General features: G+C 36.2%; 1 pseudogene; it reads right to left on the bottom strand.

Moving 5' to 3' along the window:
• Window positions 1–526: 526 nt before the first annotated feature.
• Window positions 527–14,797, bottom strand: part of LOC149171507 (alpha terpineol synthase, chloroplastic-like) — a 64,898-nt pseudogene continuing 50,627 nt past the window's right edge.

Below are 14,797 nucleotides of genomic sequence, written 5' to 3'. Positions count from 1 at the left end.
CATCCATGTTGAAAGAAGTGGAATCACCCATCGGCTAATTTTTTTATGTAGAATCTACTTACCTTTCTTTATGAGTACTATGTTTTTAATTATAGCCCAATTTTATATCGTAAATCTATTTTGATCAAATCAAATTTGAAAGAAACCGCTATTGTAATTTTTGAATTTAAGAAGTAATAGAAAACAACTTAACTTTATATATATATATAAAATAATCCTCCAAACCATATTGAAATTTATTGTTATATGAATTGTAATCATTTGTTTTCAACAGGAGGTTCTGCGAAGAAATTTGAATGTGTTAGATACTATTCAATAATTTTCAAATTCTAGAGTCTTTGTGATGTTATTGTAACATTTGCGAAACACTCGAACATAGGCCTTTTATATGACTTAAGGAGAAATTGAATTTACCAAAGGTACGACTTATCAAACTGTCTCTGGAAACAAGGCGTTATGTATGTCTCGTGGACAATATAGTCGGGCAAGAAACCGCATACAGTTATCAGTTAATTATGATGTGTGGTTATATAGGCACGGGTTCGAGGACTGTTATCATGACCAAATTCTTCATTTCATTGGTGGTGACGCTGTAACCGTCTCGGTATTTGTAGCCATGATCGATAGCTCTGGTGATGTCAAAGGCATATTTCTTGGAAGAGATGGGAACATTGCTATATGGTTTGAGAAGCTCCCAATTTAATTCTTTGATTAACTCATTCACCATGCCATGGATATGATTGACAGCCTCTTCCTCTGTTAATCCAGGATTCTCTTTCATATAACATGATATACACGAAGCTGCTTCTCCACGGGCATTTTCCGCCTGCCAATTTCAGAATCATCAATTGTATGATATTTTAATCAACACTAGCTAAAATTCAATCACGCAATGTAACACAAAACCTCTTCCATTTGCGTTCGGATGGATATAGGTCGTACCTTGTAACCACGAGTGTCACTTTTCAGTCGAAGGATGGCAGATGCCAAGCTATTGAACCTCGATGGAAAGTCAATTTCCTGGAGGATGTGGTGAGGAAGGGGAATGTCCAGTGTGAGAGTGGGTTGCAATTGGATTATACGATAACGAATACTAACTTTTCCGTTCTCGTAGTACTCCTCGAATGTTGGAAGATAACCAGTGGAGATCCACTCTGCTTCTTTCATAAATGAATCAAGAAAGGCCTCCCACTGCACATACACAATCAAACAAAATTAACTGATCAGCAATCAGCCCAGCGAAATCCTATCGAAGAATAATACTTGTTTTCATAAATATGCGTATTGTCCATACAGCGTGTCGAGCATAGTTGATCGTGTCTCGGCCTTGAGACTTATCTGCCTCTCGTGCCATTTCATTTACGGTTTCGTAAAGCACCAAATACACTACTTTCATATATTCTGGAAGCCACTCTGTTGCGGATGGATCCCATCTATCATTTACAATAATAACCACAAATTTTGATTAAATCGGTTGGTTGCAGGAGAGGTATAATAAAAGCAAGAAAATATTGCTCTGGAGTTTGTTCACCATACCTCTTAACTGCCGCTGAGAAAAGTTGGAGCTCGTCCATGGTTCCAAAGGTGTCATAGATATCGTCGAGAACCGTGACAAGATGACACATTTTGGCAAAGCCGATTCGAAATGCAGAATGTTGAGGATGAGTGGCAAAGCAAGATGCCAAAGTGTAGAATTCCACGTGACGATGCCGAGCAAATGTCAATTCAGAAACCAGAATCTTTCCACCATCTACTCATGAATTCGTAGCTCTTTACGTTATTTTGAATATTTTGAATACCTCACTTGCATCCAAAACTGTTTCCTAAAAAAAATGTATAATACGATAACAAAATTCATATAACCTGGATATATCTTTCAACTCCCTTTGTTGTATGGATTGAAATATATTGAAGTCCAATTTTTCAAGTTCTAAAAGTTTGTCGGCGTTCATAAATGGCATCCTGAAAACAGAAATTCCAACTAGCGACAATTGAAATACTATCCGGAAACTAAAATATTCAAAAACAGATTTCTAAGGCTAATAACAATGTCCCATTGGGTAAGTGGGAACTAAAATATTCAAAAGCAGATTTCTAAGGCTAATAGCAATGTCCTATTGGGTAAGTGGGAAGCAAAATCACTTCCCAAGAAACCTTTTAAATATAAATATTTACAAAAAATAGTAGTAATTAATATATGGGTATAGGGTAGAAATGGTATATGATATAATTATTAGGAGGGATTCATGTTTTTAAAGTTAATTTAATAATATTTTTTAATTTATTATTTAATATTTATTAAATTTTAATATATTTTTGGGAAGTAAATATTATGAGAACTTAAACATTGTATTTTACAGTTTACAAAATGCTTTATAATAGGGTGATTACTAATTAAACTATTTTTATAACGAATTTTTAATATATTTTTTAAAATAATATATTTCCAAATATAATATAATTTATAAAATTTGAATCTAAAAATATTATATATGACAAATATTTTATCAATTTATGATATATTTAATTGAACTAAATACATATACAAGATGAGCAATAATATTGTGATAGATGTAATGAATCAACATTCCAAGAATTTATTAGATAAATTTGTGTAATACATCATTAATAATAATTTAATATTTAGTATTAGATATTTAATATTTAGTGTCAATTATCTAACATTTGGTAAAACTCTGGCCTATTCATGAAGCCATGGAACCCATCATTCGATCTCTCAACAATAGGGAAAATTTTAAGAACGCCCCCTAAATTTATAAATATAATAAATGGGCGAATCTCCATGGTATAAAGGAAAAATGGAAGGCGATTTTATCAATAATATAATATGTATATATAATTTTTTGGCAAATCTCTCACCAGGCATGGCGAATATTTTACTCAATTATAAAATCTTGTAAGATCTTGGCGAGTCTTTCACTAAATAATAAAACTTTGTAAAGTCCTAGTGAATCTTAGCATAGGCTACATGCTGTTTTAATTCCCCCGTTTAAATAGGCTACATTCCAGGTGAATACCATGGGTCAATACCATGTGCCATTTTGGTGAATACCATGGGTCAATACCATGTGCCATTTTTATTTTTATTAATTCTAATATTAGGATTAATAATGGTTTTTTGCATGGTATTAATAACAATCTAGTCCATGGTATTTGTCCCATAGTATTTTGGCCATAGGTTTCACCTAAATATAACCCATTTTTTTAGTGTTCGTAAATATAAGGTGACTTATGGAGTAAATATAAAAAAATGTTTTATTTGTTTACCATACCTCTCGTTTATTTATATTTTTATTAATTTACCATACCTCTTTTACAAATATGGTATTTGGCCCATAGGATTCACTTAAATAAAACCTCTTTCTTGAGCCTTCAAGAATAGAACGAGGGTTATGGACTAAATATAAAAAGAGGTTTTATTTATTTACGATACGTCTAGTTTATTTATATTTTTATTTATTTACCATACCTTTTGAGTAAGTATAAAAAAAACGTTTTATTTATTTACCATACCTCCACTTTACTTATATTTTTATTTGTTTACACCCTTACATGTATATAAGGTGACTTATGGAGTAAATATAAAAAATGTTTTATTTATTTACCATACCTCTCATTTATTTATATTTTTATTAATTTACCATACCTCTTTTATAAATATGGTATTTGGCCCATAGGATTCACTTAAATAAAACCTATTTTTTAAAATGGGCGAATGGATTCACTTAAATAAAACCTATTCTTGAAAATGGGCGAATGGAAGCTTGTAAGTCCTAATTTCAAGGGCTAAATTTACCTTTCTTACCCTCTCCCTTAAAATAAGGTGGGCTATTTGAGGTGATTTGTAAAAATGTACTATGATACAAAATATTCTCCCACTAAAAATTTAAAACCCCTTAATTTCGCCAAAGGGCGAACATTCGCCCCTAAAATTATCCTTGCTCAACAACAGTCATAACCTCAGCACCAATTTGGGTGAGATTGCCAAACCTACCCTTGCATCTTTAGCATTTCTCCTCGCTAAAAGCCATTGGAAATGCAATTGGGAAATTTTACTGCAGGTGCCCAGAAACAGAGGAATATGTCATAACCAGTGTGGAAATGGACTTCAACACCCCCAGCTGAAATAAACCTAACAAGTAAAGACTATGTGTGGAACCAGAAACTCGATTATAAAAGTGTCCTCTTCAGATGTCAATCATGCTTTGAGACAGACCATCTAGCCAAAAATTGCCATGCTTTGAGACATGCCATCTAGCCAAAAATTGCCCAAAAGTCTCACAGAAAAATTCTGCTAGAAAGAATCACCACAGATCTACATGGTGGGAAGGAGCACAAAAAGAACATTACTCTGTCATCAAGGAAGAATACTCTCCAGAAAACTCTGAATCACAAGAAATTGAGCAAGAAAGAAACAACTCTCAAGAGAAGCAGGGGAAAGCCCCGCCCAATAGCAAAAAGTAAACTCGACAAGCCCTCAAGCATCAACAGTTATGAGGATTCGAATACCACGCAAAATAAATCTTCATTTAATAGCAAAGCAGATCTCCCTAACCAAACTTCTTCTCTTACTATCTTCAAAAGGATGAACACAACAGATCGTGAAGCTAAGACACCAATGTCCCAAGAACTAGAGGAGATGAAGGAGATACAAGATAAAGGAAGTTGGAAGACCGTAGAGAAAAAAAAGAAAGCTACAATCTAGCCAAGAGAGACCGGAAGCTAAACAATTAAGAACTAAGAAAATTATAGGCGTGATAGACCAATTTGGTCTCAGTGGACGTTAACCACCACCACCATCATCATCATCGGAAATTTTATAATTTTATCAATATGTAATAAATTTAAAAATCAATTATTTTTAACAAAAAATTATTAAAAATATATAATATAGTATTTATCAAAAACATATAATAAGTTAATTTGGATTAAAATTTTATCACCCATAAAAATGGAATTGTAAAAAATGAACTAAATAATAAACAATAAGATAGCAATATTTATAAGAAGTAAAAAATTGAATGATTTAAATATTACATTAAAAATATTTTAAAATTTTAAATATTTGTTGATTTATAGTTTGGTATAGAAAAGATGTTGTAATAAAATATTATCTAAATAAAGTATTAAATTAAAAATTAAAAAAATAATAATAAAAAATAAAAACAAATTACCAAATAACAAATATTAAATGAAATAATTAAAAATGTAAAATTAATTATAAAGATAAATAATAAAACTAATAATTTTGTTCAATATTATAATTTCATTTTATTAATAAAATTATAAATAACTTTTTTCAAAAAAATTATAATATCTATATAGAAATCCATAAACCTTTTCGTAAAACCCCCGTGACGAATCAATCAGAAATTTGCTACCGAATTTTGTTCATCTGTTTTACAACTCTTTGCTCACCTCTCGTGAAAGACCTGATATCGGAATCCAGAAACCTTTTCGGAAAACCCCGTGACGAATAGGTGGAGAATCAATCAGAAATTTGCTACCGAATTTTGTTCATCTGTTTTACATGCTCATTATAAACTCTTTGCTCACCTCTCGTGAAAGACTTGATATCGGAATGTTTTGCAGAGATTCTTTTAAATATCTTCTACAGAAGGTTTCAGCGTTTTCCATAATTTTCTCATTTGGAAACGCAACGAGAGATGCCTGAAATAAATTGAAAATACTCCTTATCTCTCCTTCCGTTTGAACGGAAGAAGTGACAAACCGCCCCTTCTCGCCTTCAAAGTGTTCCAACACACCTGGCAGTAATGCATAATGTATTATCAAATCTATGCTATCAAAAAAATAACTTGATAACATGACTTAGGTGCTATCATATGTACTTGAAGACACTGGATATCCGTGTAGCCGAAGAGTTCGAAGCCCCAGTGCAGCTAAGTTGAGATTGTTAAAATTGTAATTTTACGCCGCGTGGTGGTTTTTGAAAACAACCCCGGTCTCCCCGCACCGCCTTTGGCAAAAGGCTGTACCCGCAGAGGAGGACCCAACACAATGAAACTCCGCCACGCGTCCCCAGTACGAACGACGAAACCGCTTTCCCCGGACGCTAAAGGTCGTTTGGTTTGCCCGAGGAGGGTGTGCGAACCATGTCGGATCAGCTGGGCGCGCGATCTCAGTCGTCAATTTTCCGAAGGTGCTGTCCGCCCACGACACATCAAATTTTGTCGTTTTTCCCGTTGACCGCCGTAGGTGATGAATTTATGGTCTTAATGCTTTTACGTAGTTTTTGGTGGCGGCCTTTAATATTGTGATGGGCATACGTCCCATACATTTAATATAGTTATGGGCACGTTTTGATATAAGTTTTTTTTATATGTTTTATATATATTTTTCATACACGTTGTCATATGTTAAAAATATAGTCTACGTGCGACAGTAGTGTGTTGTTGTTCCTTTTGTATTGTGAGTGGTGGCTACGCACATTAGTGCGATTTTTTTTGTAAATGCACAGCAGTGCGATATAGAAATCAGAATGTAGTGTTTTCCTCTTCCCATTGAAGAACAGAGGAACACCATGATGTTTTTGTAATATCCACAGCAGTGGAAAATCTGTGAGAGCAGCAGAGTTTTTTTTGTGATTCCCTCTTTGCACAGAGGAAGAAATATGTAACAGAATGTTTGTTTTAATTAATAGAAATGCTTTGTGACTGTGTTGTCTTCTGAGTCAATTTGTTTTAAAAGCTTCCCTGTGTAAAGATCCTGGACAGAGGAAACAGAGCATTGTCTCTGTGGTGAATATTTTGTTGGTTTTGGTATTTTTTTTCCCATCAAAAATACCCAACAGTGGTATCAGAGCTGGTCGAGGCTCTTTAAAGAAGTTAAAGAAGCTGAAGGGAGAAGGTTGTTGCTGCAGCAAAACTTCTCAGGCAGACAGAAGGCTCAGACAACAAAGGATTCAGGTATTCTTCATAGCTATCTTGTTTGTTATTTAAGAGACAGTCAGTTTTTTTTTAAATACACAGTCAAGGAATGGCTAGCACAAGCACTGGTATGGGTTTGTTTAACACCCAGCTCCCACAGTTTAATGGGAAGAACTATGACTACTGGTCAATAACTATGACAGCCCTGTTTGCCTCCCAAGACTTATGGGAAATAGTTGATGAAGGTTTTGAACAACCAGCAGATGAAACTGAGTTTAATAGATTAACTCCAGCAGAGAGAGATCTGCTGAAGAGCAATAGGAAGAAGGATTCAAAAGCCCGTATGTTGTTGTATCTAGCAGTAGACCAGAGTGTGTTTCCAAGGTTAGCAGCAGCTAAGACATCTAATGAAGCATGGGAAACCCTTAAGACAGCCTATCAAGGCATGGAGAGAGTGAAGACAACAAAACTACAATTGCTGAGAAAGGATTTTGAGAATCTGAGCATGAAGGAGTCAGATAACATTGACTCATTCTTCACTCATGTGATTGGTGTAATCACACAAATGAGAACTCATGGAGAAACCATTAAAGATAGAAGGATTGTGGAGAAAATATTGAGGGTCTTACCCTCAAGGTTTGATGCCATAGTCACCACCATTGAAGAGACAAAGGATCTCTCAAACTATTCAGTTGATGAGCTACATGCATCACTGATAACTCATGAGCAGAGGTTGAGTAGGAATGAAAACTCATCTCTTGAGCAAGCCTTCAAGACCTAGATGTCCTTTGGAAGAGGAAGAGGTCAAGGAAGAGGAAACCGAAGAGGAAGAGGCAGAAGCCAGAACAGAGGTGGAAGGAACAGCCCATCAAATGCACAAGGAAGAGGCAGCAATCCAAATCAGAACCAAGGTCAAGGCAGCAGCCAACAAAGAGAACAGTATCATGCTCAAGGACAAAGGTATGATAAATCTAATGTTCAATGCTATTATTGCAAAAGGTATGGACATTATGCTAGTGATTGTAGAAAGAAACAACATGATATGAACAGCAGACAAAATGCAAATGTTACAAGAGAAAACAACAGTCAAGAAAATGTCATGTTAGCTTGTAACATGGCTGAAACACATAGTGAGGACATATGGTTTTTAGACTCAGGTTGCAGCAACCATATGACAGGGAACATAGCCCTCTTTTCAGCCCTAAATCAGAATTTGAAATCAGAGGTCACACTAGGAACTAATAGTAAAGTGTCTGTTATGGGAAAAGGGGAGGTAAAAATATTTACAAAACAAGGAGAAAGGAAAACCATAGCAGATGTATACTATGTCCCCGGAATGAGATGTAACCTCTTGAGTATTGGACAGCTTGTCCAAAAGGGTTACAATGTTTACTTTGTAAATGATGTGTGCACCATCATGGACATACCACCCAGCAAAAGATGCATTGCTGAAGTGAAGATGACAAGGAACAGGATGTTCCCTCTCCGGATCAGGGCAGACATGAAGAACAAAAGGGAAATGGCAACAGTCACCCAAGAGGCCTTCCAAAGCGTGCCAAAGGATGAGAACTGGTTATGGCACTTGAGATTCGGGCATCTAAATTTTGGAGGTCTAAACTTGTTGAGCAGAAAAGGAATGGTAAGGGGATTACCATTGATAGAGAAACCAGACAGCCTTTGTGAAGGTTGCATATTGGGAAAACAACATAGAGAAAGTTTTCCATCAGGTAAGAGCATAAGGGCAAAGGCACCCTTAGAGATTATCCACTCAGATTTGTGTGGACCAATGCAAGCTCCATCATTAGCAGGCAGCCTATATTTCTTAACATTCATTGATGATTTTACAAGAAAGACTTGGATATATTTCCTTAAAAACAAAAGTGAAGTGTTTGAGAAATTCCGAAATTTCAAAGCACTTGTGGAGAACCAAAGCGAGCTGCACATTAAAGTTTTGAGAACTGATAGAGGAGGTGAGTATATCTCCAATGAATTCCTAAAGTTTTGTAGAGAAAATGGAATTCATAAACAGTTTACAACTCGGTACACCCCACAGCAAAATGGAGTTGCTGAAAGGAAGAACAGGACCATCATGGATATGGCGAGGAGCATGCTAAAGGCAAAGCATTTGCCAAATGAGTATTGGGCTGAAGCTGTACATTGTGCAGTTTATATTTTGAACAGGTGTCCTACAAAAGCAGTCATGAACAAAGTGCTAGAAGAGGCATGGAGTGGGAGAAAGCAAGGAGTCACCCACATGAGAGTTTTTGGATGTGTGGCCTATGCACACATTCCGGATCAGCTAAGGAGGAAGTTGGACAGCAAAGGGGAGAAATGCATCTTCATTGGATACAGTGATGAATCCAAAGCCTACAGGCTGTACATCCCATCTACCAAGAAATTCTTTGTTAGCAGGGATGTTCAATTCATTGAAGAAGAAGCTTGGGATGGAAGCATAGTGAAAACAGTGAATGTAAAAAATTGTTTGCCTCATGATGAAGATGAAGAGGAGGTGGCTGAAATGCATCCCCAAACAACAGCGCCAACACAAGGACAGCAAGGGACACCATTGAGGACAACACAAGGACAGCAAGGTACACCATTGAGGATCAATGAGAGTGCTTCTCCAAGCACACCACAAGGAGGAAATTCAAGTGCATCTTCAAGCACTTGCACACCAAATGAAAGAGGTAAGAAGTTTAGAAATTTAAGTGAGATTTATGAAGAAGGAATGAATTCCTTATTTGCCTTGTTTTGTCATGTTGATGATCCTATTCATTTTGAAGAAGCTATTAAAGATAGAAAATGGATAGAAGCTATGGATGAGGAAATGAATGCCATAGAGAGAAACAAAACATGGGATTTGGTTGAGTTACCAAAAGGCAAAGAAGTCATTGGTGTGAAATGGGTCTACAAGACCAAAAGCAATGTTGAAGGCAAGATTGAAAGACATAAAGCAAGGCTGGTTGTCAAAGGCTACAAGCAACAGTATGGGAGAGATTATGAGGAGACTTTTGCACCGGTTGCAAGAATGGAAACCGTGAGAGCAGTGCTGTCCATAGCAGCTCAAAACAAATGGAAAGTCTACCAAATGGACGTGAAGTCAGCATTCCTAAACGGAGTGTTAAAGGAAGAGGTTTATGTTGAACAGCCTCTCGGCTATGAGAAGAAAGGTGAAGAGCACAAAGTGTGCAAATTGAAGAAAGCTCTTTATGGGCTGAAGCAAGCGCCAAGAGCATGGTACAGCCGGATAGATTCATATCTATTGGATAATGAATTTGACAAATGTGAAGGAGAACCCACAGTCTACATCAAGGAAAAGGATGGTAAAATTTTAATTGTTGTCTTGTATGTAGATGATGTTATTTTCACTGGAAATGATATTTATCTTATTGAGAATTTTAAATCAGTCATGAAGGATGAATTTGAAATGACTGACATGGGTTTGTTGAGATACTTCTTAGGCATAGAAGTAGATCAAAATGAAAAAGGAATTTTTATATCTCAAGCAAGATATGTAAATCAAGTTTTGGGCAGATTTAAGATGGAAGAATGCAAGGCAGCAATCACTCCCACAGTGATGGGATTAAAGCTCAGCAGAGAGGACAACAGCAAGGATTTTGATCCTAGTTTGTATAAAAGCATTGTGGGCAGCCTTATGTATTTAACAGCAACTAGGCCTGATTTAATGTATGCTGTTAGTTTAATTTCCAGGTTCATGGAGAGGCCGAAGGAGGCACATTGGCAGGCAGCAAAGAGAATTTTGAGGTATGTCAAAGGCACCAAAATGTTTGGAATTTTATATCATGCCTCAGAACATTCAGATTTGGTTGGGTACACAGATAGCGATTGGGCTGGAAGTGTAGATGATCGGAAGAGCACTTCCGGTTATGTTTTTAATATGGGTTCAGGAGCCATCTCATGGGCTTCTAAGAAGCAGTCCATAGTAGCATTGTCTACAGCAGAGGCGGAATATGTGGCAGCGACAGCAGCAGCATGTCAGGCAGTTTGGATGAGAAGGATGTTGAGAAGCTTAGGCCAAGTGCAGGCAAAAGCGACAGTGGTCTTTTGTGACAATAGCTCAGCTATTGCTTTGTCAAAGAATTCAGTGTTTCATAAGAGAACAAAACACATCGATACAAGGTTTCACTACATCAGAGAATTGGTGAACAATGGCGAAATTGTCCTAGAACATTGCAGGACCCAGGAACAAGTTGCAGACATCTTGATAAAGCCACTGGTTCAGAAGAGTTTCGAATTTTTGAGAAAGTGTTTGGGAATGACCGAACGCGCGGTAGTTAAAATTAAAGGGGAGTGTTAAAATTGTAATTTTACGCCGCGCGGTGGTTTTTGAAAACAACCCCGGTCTCCCCGCACCACCTTTGGCAAAAGGCTGTACCCACAGAGGAGGACCCGACACAATGAAACTCCGCCACGCGTCCCCAGTACGAACGACGAAACCGCTTTCCCCGGACGCTAAAGGTCGTTTGGTTTGCCCGAGGAGGGTGTGCGAACCACGTCGGATCAGCTGGGCGCGCGATCTCAGCCATCAATTTTCCGAAGGTGCTGTCCGCCCACGACACATCAAATTTTGTCGTTTTTCCCGTTGACCGCCGTAGGTGATGAATTTATGGTCTTAATGCTTTTACGTAGTTTTTGGTGGCGGCCTTTAATATTGTGATGGGCATACGTCCCATACATTTAATATAGTTATGGGCACGTTTTGATATAAGTTTTTTTTATATGTTTTATATATATTTTTCGTACACGTTGTCATATGTTAAAAATATAGTCTACGTGCGACAGTAGTGTGTTGTTGTTCCTTTTGTATTGTGAGTGGTGGCTACACACATTAGTGCGATTTTTTTTGCAAATGCACAGCAGTGCGATATAGAAATCAGAATGTAGTGTTTTCCTCTTCCCATTGAAGAACAGAGGAACACCATGATGTTTTTGTAATATCCAAAGCAGTGGAAAATCTGTGAGAGCAGCAGAGTTTTTTTTGTGATTCCCTCTTTGCACAGAGGAAGAAATATGTAACAGAATGTTTGTTTTAATTAATAGAAATGCTTTGTGACTGTGTTGTCTTCTGAGTCAATTTGTTTTAAAAGCTTCCCTGTGTAAATATCCTAGACAGAGGAAATAGAGCATTGTCTCTGTGTTGAATATTTTGTTGGTTTTGGTATTTTTTTTCCCATCAAAATACCCAACAGAGATCACTAACACCACTTTCTCTGCCACATCCGATGCCTTTCTCGCTCCAGTAACTGTACGTGAAATTAATTAATTAATTTCTCCTATTAATAATCCCATAACACTACTACATGTAATAATCCCATAATACTATTACATGTAGGGGGTTTTAAGACAATATTTGAGTCAATGGTCTTAACTTAAGACAAAAAGAAACTTGTGTATTGTCTTAAATATTGTCTCTAAGCGGGTGTCTCAAAATATAATGTCTCAAAAATTTGTCTCTATAAAGACAATATAGAACACATATTATTATTGTCTGTATAAAGACAAGAATTATTGTCTATTAAGAGACAATTTGATTTGTCTCTCTACTGACAATTTCATTTGTCTCTCTAGAGACAACTTCATTTGTGTCTCTTTAGAGACAATTACATTTTTGTCTTTTTAGAGACAATAGCTGAGATTAAAAACATATTGTCTCTATAGAGACTATATGTCCATAATTCAAACTATTGTCTCTCTAGAGACAATATAAAAAGTTATTTAAAAAAAAAAAAAAAAAATCATAATTCAAACTATTGCCTCTCTAGAGACAATATAAAAAATTATTTAAAAAAAAATAAAATAAAATCATTTTGAATGTTCTTTCAAAGTAGTTTCACGTTCAAAGTTCACAAATAGTACGCATGTATGAGATTCCTGTCTGGTAGAAACCAGTGCATATGGGTTATTAATATTATCTTTGTTTAGCAAGAGGGGATTCAATTCATTACTAAATTTACACCCAAGTTTTACTACTTCAAATGGGGTGCATATGGGTTATTAATATTACCTTTGTTTAGCAAGAGGGGATTCAATTCATTACTAAATTTACACCCAAGTTTTACTACTTCAAATGGGAGTTAGAAGTTTGGATTTAAGATGCTACCTTAGCTTTGATAAGTGTTCCATCTCCCAGTTTTACTATAGTTAAAGAAGAATCTGTAGACTGTTGAATGGAAACGACTTTATGCAGAAATCAATCGAGAGCCCAATTAATGAAATGGCGGTACCTTTATGTGTTCGACAGACAACGTACCCACAAGAATGCCCAGGTAGGCTTGATAGCCATAGTTATCAACTATACAAGATTGTAGGAATTTTGTTGGTGGCAGGTATGGGTTAGTTTTATGGTTCAATCATGTTATCAAAAATATAGCTTCATCGCTCAACTGGATTACGCAGTATTATAGAGTGAGTATGATATCTAGAACTGGATTACACAGTATTATAGAGTGAGTATTCTTTCACTTGAATAGCCTGTAATGGAATGTTTTTATGCCCGCACAGTCATTTTAACTTCTTTTTCAAAATATTTTTGATCATTGTTGAAAATTAATACTCTGAACAGACTCATCACAAATATTCTTTTACTGATCACTTAGCAAAAGCTTGTGAGGTTTCTTATGTATCCCGTGAATTATTTTGATTTTAACCAAGGAAGACTCACTTATTATGTTTGATAACAAAGGCATTAGTAATGGGTTCTACAACAACCCACTTCCCTTTTCTAAGTACTTGCAAACCGCTAACATCGCCTTGCATTAGAACAGTGATACCACTTGCATCTGAATGGCTTCTTAAAGCAAGGGTAACATCTGGGTTTGGGCATGGTGCATAGTAATTTACAAGTAACAGTTGTTTGTGTTCCCCCAAAATATTATTCACGTAATCAGAATGGAATCCTAGAGCTTCAGAAATTGCAGCCAGCAGCCTTAAACACAGTGCCCTCACCTCCATAGCGTACTTGCCTGCAATTTCCCTGTAACAAAAGCTTCAATATTATATTAAGCCAAATGAGTTATGATTGCTAATTTAATGGTTGACATAATGTTTAATGGCTACCTATAGGCTGTAGGTTTTTTAGGCCAAGAGTCGATGACTTCGTGTAATGGAAAACAAGGGTGTCTCAGATAGTCCCTCCAGTTAAGGACTTCATCTTTGTGAATATTGACTTGGATCCTCCGAATAGAGGCATGCACGATCTTCCATCGCCATTTTGAAGAATTCTTTGGCGATTCCCATCATGTTTTTCATCACCGTCTCTAGTTCCCCGTGGTTCACTATCTGATCATATCATGCAGCTTCAACCATATTAATATTGAATTTGAACAGAAATTTTTTTAAGAATTAATGTTCATAATTGAGATTTTGGAAGTTTATTGAGAGATATTATGAGATTCAAAATTCAAATCTTCAAAACAGTTTATATCACAATATCATGAGATTCAAAATTCAAAGCCTCATGAATCTGATGCAGGAGCATACAACACCCTTGTACAAAGGGAGGAATCCAAAGCAAGCGAACGTGGGCCACGGGAGAAAAACAGAGGAAAGTCTATTTTAAAGCAGAAAAACAGATTTAAAGTGGGAAAAGATGGATAAGTCTCTCGAGGAGACTTACTATTGTTGTCTGCCATGCATGCATCATGGAGAGTTCATTGGAGAAAAATAAGGAGAGGATCTGATCGATTTTTCCCTTCTAACGCTTCTTATGTATATAAGACAGAGATCGAGAGGGCGTGAGATATCTGATTTGGGAGGAAATTGTGAGTGAGCAAGATGTAATCGAATTTGAGCTTGTTTCTAAGGCTGAAACGCCTTAGCCTGTAACCGTTTTGTATAATATATGAAAACTGGGTTTAGTATATGTTGTG

The sequence above is a fragment of the Pinus tabuliformis genome, chromosome 4_2 (assembly GCF_031772625.1).
Source record: "Pinus tabuliformis cultivar Carrire ecotype Pingquan chromosome 4_2, CPIR1, whole genome shotgun sequence".
NCBI lineage: Eukaryota > Viridiplantae > Streptophyta > Pinopsida > Pinales > Pinaceae > Pinus > Pinus tabuliformis.
This window is presented reverse-complemented; position numbering and strand designations above follow the sequence as displayed.